General features: G+C 44.5%; 2 long non-coding RNA genes across 2 annotated transcripts; one reads left to right on the forward strand and one right to left on the reverse strand.

Moving 5' to 3' along the window:
• Positions 1-3: 3 nt before the first annotated feature.
• Positions 4-2,004, reverse strand: LOC116079255. The gene is made up of 2 exons (XR_004113846.1): positions 1,876-2,004; positions 4-89 (listed from the first exon to the last, which is right to left on the reverse strand). It is a non-coding gene; the product is annotated as an uncharacterized LOC116079255 (long non-coding RNA).
• On the forward strand, positions 293-4,375 carry LOC116079261. The gene is made up of 3 exons (XR_004113848.1): positions 293-1,547; positions 1,818-2,121; positions 3,807-4,375. It is a non-coding gene; the product is annotated as an uncharacterized LOC116079261 (long non-coding RNA).
• Positions 4,376-5,311: the final 936 nt, after the last annotated feature.

The raw sequence follows: 5,311 nt of genomic DNA on the forward strand, positions 1-5,311 counted from the left end.
TGGATGCCATGTTCCAGGCAGTAGAGCTCCCAGCAGGCATTGCCGATCTGGACACCAGCCTGGCCAACATGGATGGAGATGCACTCACGCTGTGGAAAGGGGGAGAAAAATTATAAAATTAAGCTGTTATAATACTAAGCTGTATTTCTATCTTAGATTTTAATAGATTCCTAAAGTGTTTCTAAAAATACAAATACTGTTGAAATTGATTTGGAGTCACATGCCTAATAATAGGAACAATGAGGAGTACCCAGCACAAATACCCAAAGTGGGTGTGGCCTAAATGTTACCCTAATACTGCTTAAGACATGGTGCAAACCCATTGTTCCCACAGGCTTGCTTGAATAGAACAGTTTTCATACTTGAAAAATATTCAAAGTGTAGATGCTGTAAAATGAAATAATTATCTGTAATTACATTAATTGAATCTCTTCCTGATAAGTAAGGATGAAGGTTTCATCCTATAGGACCTAGTATTTCAACATGGCCATCTGCAGTGCGTCTGAGGCCAGGAGCCACACCCTTCTGCAGACCCCATCAATACTCTGGCTAGGCTACGTGCTTGATAGAGTCTCACAAAGCTTAAGGTTTCATTCTATAGGACCTGGTATTTCAACCTAGACATCCGTGCTGCGGCTGAGGCCAGGAGCCACACCCTCCTCCTGCGGACCCCATCAGAACTCTGGCGAGACTACAAGCTAGACTGAGTCTGACTTCTGCATCGCCTCCTTCTCTGTGCCTAGTGCTAGCCTGTGCTCTGTTACATTATTTAACAGAGAAAGCTCTATTTCCAGCAGCTGTCTATGTGATCTCTTTGTGCCGCTGTCAGGGTCCCTTCTAACCCATCTGGGGCCATTTGCCTGAATTAATGAATTAGTGCACATATATTAGAACAAAAGACGGTTGGGTGTAGAGTATAATTCCTTTCTTTGCAGTAGATCCGTTGTTTTTTGAAGGTTTTCCACTGTATGGAACGCAAACATTCTTAAAGCAGGCTAAGTTAGAAACAAAGAACACAGAAGCAGTGCCAACAATAAAGAAAAAAAATTGAAAAGATAACTAACATTTAAAAGTAGAAAATAATATTTTTATCCGATGAATCTCTACATACCACTAATATACCACTATGATTTTATTCTATAGAGACACACTTCTGTTGTGGTGGGGCAACTTTCATTGTCTGCGGGGGTGGGGGCGGGGAAGGGCGTCTCCCTGGGTTCTGACCACCAGGGTACTCTGAGCTTCACAAAGTGGGCTTTGTCATTACCCAACCATCCAGCTCTCCTCCCCCCTCAGCGAGACCTCCCCGTTAAGTAAATCGTATTTTTGACAGTCCTGCAAACGAAACATCCCGTAAGACTGCAGTTCCACAATGTGATTGTTTTATTTTTTTAAATAAAAATTTAAAAGCCGCTCAGGAGAGAGGCTTAGTGAGAGCGAACCCCTCCCAAAATGCCACGGAAGCAAGAGACAAACAACCCCGCCCCTGCGCCTCCCTGACAGCGGCTGCCATGGATCCGACACAAACTAACCATTTTCCTGGAGAGGTAGGGCGGTGTTTCTGGAGTGCCGGCTCTGCCGCCGCCCTGCCCTCCCGCTGCAGAGGACCCTGCGACACCCCCACCCATCCCGATGGTCCCCCATGGTCCCCTGCAGTCCCCGGCTCTGCCAGCGATCGCTCGCCGGCTCCGCCTTTGTTCTTCCCTGTCTGGGCGTTTCCGTGTCCCGCACTGCGGCGGCGGGGCTCACGGGCTAAGTAAGCATGGAGACCACCCTTCCCCGCAGAGGTGACCAAAACCTTGGGCGTCTCCTTGCAGATCTGGGGCGACTGACACCCACCCTCTATCTACCGAGAGCCAGGGAAAGCTTGCTCACCATGGTTGCTGCTTCGCGGTTGCCGGGCGGATGGCGGAGGCGAGAGGAGGTGTTGCTTCTTACAGCGCGACTCTTAGGCGGTCGATGTAAGAGAACCTGCGGCACTGGGGCGGATGCGGCTCCTTATATACAGCCCGGTCACCATGGGGATGGGCCGGGGCCTTTTCCTGTTGGTCCAGACCCCTCTGTCTGCCCAGAGAAGCCGCGACTGGAGAGTGGTGATTGGTGCAAGCGACATGGTATGAGGTAATCTCTCCCCCACCCCTTCCCCCTAGCATCCGTAGACTTTGCATCCTTCAGACAAAGGCCGGGCAAAGGCAACTAGCCGATCATCCATTATGGGGTGGAGTTGGGAAGGGTTGGGAAGGGAAGAAAGAAGACTGGGGTTGGATGATTATATGTAGTTTAAACCTTAAACCAGTTAAAATCATCTAAGGTTTTTCCTAACACTTAATCACGGAATTTATGTTTACATCCTTTATTGAAAGTTCCAGCTTTTCATTTTATAGTACACTAAGTTTAATTACGTTTCGTCAGGATTCAACATCTCTTTTGGCTTTAAAAAGTAGCAGAAGATGTGGGAATGATGGTCAAAAAGGCGTGGCTAAATGTTTAGTTTTACAGTTATTGTATTATTATGGCTGTTATTTTTATTATTATTTGAGCAAAATTCAGTACAGAATAGACCACGCTTGTGACCTCAACAGCACCTGGGAGTCAGAGGCAGGAAGACTGGCAGCTCAAGGTCATCATAACTGGCCTTAGTGGTTTATGCCTGTGAATCCCAGCATTGGGAAGCTGAGGATTGCAGCTAATTTGTGCCCAGCCTGGAGATATATATATATACACACATATACATATAGTGATATCCTGTCTCAAAAACCAAAAAAAAAAAAAGGAAGAAAGAAAGAAAGAAAAGAAAAAAATAATATACAAAGTTGTACTTAATAATTTACTAGAGAGCTCTCTTTCTTTAGTGGTAATTTTCTTGTATCGCCCCTGTGCCCTGCCCCGGACACCAGAGCCTGTGTGATTTTGTCCCTAGCAATCAGCCATTCTTTCTAATACAGAATTCAGAAACTGTAAGGAGAAAGAATTGAGTTTAAAAACTAGTTCTTTGTGTGGGTTGTATTTCTCCAGTGCTGGCTCTCTCTCTTTCTCTCTCTCTCTCTTTGAGAGGGTGGGGTGATATCAAGTAAAAAATAACCGAGATGCCAAATTTAAAAAAGGAGCATTTTATAATATAAAAGGAAACCATTTTGTGATGTCGTTTTCATCCCCAGATAACTGTGCAAGGCCAGCCAGCCCTGCTGCAGTTTTATGTAGTTCCTTGAATTCCGTAAATAGCCCCTTCTGCAGCTGGGCTTCTGACTGTGGGAACTGTCGCTGCTCCCCACAGGGCTACTCAGCCAGAGACCATGGTTGTTGCTCAATTCCCCCTTGGGACAAAAATGCCTTGCTTTCACCCCTAGGAAGTAGATTACAGTGGCACTCTTTTGCTATGTAGAAAGGCTCCCTTGTCAGCAAGGAAGATCTATAGTGTGAGTCTCCAAGCTGCAGAGCACTGGTAAATTACAGGATGAAATTTTAGAGGAAAAGATATTTGTTTGGGCACCGAGCTGAAAATGTGGATTTTGACAGATGGCTTCCATTTCAGTAGCAGAGTCTTGGTCGTCCACAGCTCTGTTTGTGAGCCCTGTGGAGTCCATTCATTCTGGCTGGGCTCCTGCTAGTGTGGGAGGGAGAGCCTTGGGAATGTAGCAGCTGCAGGTTGGGAACTAACAATGGTGGCCATGAGTTGTTCTAGCCTGCTATCCATAGCTCTGCCTTTCTTGTTTAAATTTATCGTAAAAGTCTTTTCTAAGGAAAAAAAAAACCAATATAACCCACATACAAACAAATCATTTGTTTATGTCTTGTATATTTCCTAGGAAAAACAGCCCCCGATCTTCATTACTTTATAACGGAGGAACAGAGCAGCCTTGACTGCTTCTAACATGTAAGTACACCAGTAAGAACAAGAACTCAGCAATGGCAGCGCTCTCTCAGAGAAGGCCACACCCATGTGCTCTCATAGTGTTCTGAGCACTTCTCTCTTAATATGTATGTTTAAAATCCGTAGTAATGAATAAACCCCAACTCTGCTTCATTAAAAAAATTAAATGGCACAGAGAATATAAAGACTTAATAGCTTATTGAAAACATCGTCACAATTAAAAACTATTTCATTTGTGCGTGGATTTTGCAGGTGTGCTTGTGTGTTTGAGGGTGTGTGTGTGTGTGTGTGTGTGTGTGTGTGTGTCTTTGGAGGCCAGAGGACAACTACAGGGGCAGATTCTCTTCTTTCACTGTGGAGTCCCAGAGACAAAATTCACATCCTCAGCCGCGGTGGACAATGCCTTTACCAGATAAGTCTTCTCTCCTTCCCTCAAATAATGATAATAATGGTATATGATAATAATGATAATAATAATAATAATAATAATAATAATAATAGGCATATTTTTTTGGATTTTTGAGATCTATTTCTTGACAATACAAAAAAGAATGAGAGATGTCTTCTCTTCTTTATGTGTTTTACGGGGATTAAATGGAAGATTCTTTGTCATGTTCCTCAGAGCCATTTTCTTCCTTATACAAATGAGAGGCTTTTTTTCTCACCCTTTGAGCATAAATAACCTAAGATCTAGGTCAGAAACAGACTGTTCACTGAAATCCTACATGTATGAACGGAGACCAGTGTGGGAGGCTAGTCGCTACATGTATGAACAGAGACCAGTGTGGGAGGCTAGTCGCTACATGTATGAACGGAGACCAGTGTGGGAGGCTAGTCGCTACATGTATGAGCGGAGACCAGTGTGGGAGGCTAGTCGCTCCGTTTTGTTCCTGACCTGATTTAATAGAATACAAACTATGGAAAAATAGATATTTTGGTTTACATGTTACTAGTTCTTAGTTTTAATGTTAACCTCTTTACTTACATCAACAAGCAGGTATACATTAGTGCATGCTGCTAGCAGGTCCATTCTGTACAGGTAGATATTAGTACAAAATCGTAATTAATGCCTGTGTAGTCTAATCATCTATTTGGAGGTTCAGACCTTGCCTATGCTTTATCATCTTATTCCTTCTTTCAAGCCTTGTGCATGCCAGGTGAGTGCTTTACCACCAGGCTACATCCCAGCCCTGCATGATGGCTCTTCTTAACTCCAGATCATCTTAGAGATCTCAAATATGCAGCTGTGAAAGGCTCTGTGGCTCACTAATGGCTCAGTAGACCTGGAAGGCTCTGTGGCTCACTAATAATGGCTCAGTGGACCTGGAAGGCTCTGTGGCTCACTGATGGCTCAGTAGACCTGGAAGGCTCTGTGGCTCACTGATGGCTCAGTGGACCTGGAAGGCTCTGTGGCTCACTAATAATGGCTCAGTGGACCTG

The sequence above is a fragment of the Mastomys coucha genome, unplaced genomic scaffold (genome assembly GCF_008632895.1).
Source record: "Mastomys coucha isolate ucsf_1 unplaced genomic scaffold, UCSF_Mcou_1 pScaffold11, whole genome shotgun sequence".
Lineage (NCBI taxonomy): Eukaryota > Metazoa > Chordata > Mammalia > Rodentia > Muridae > Mastomys > Mastomys coucha.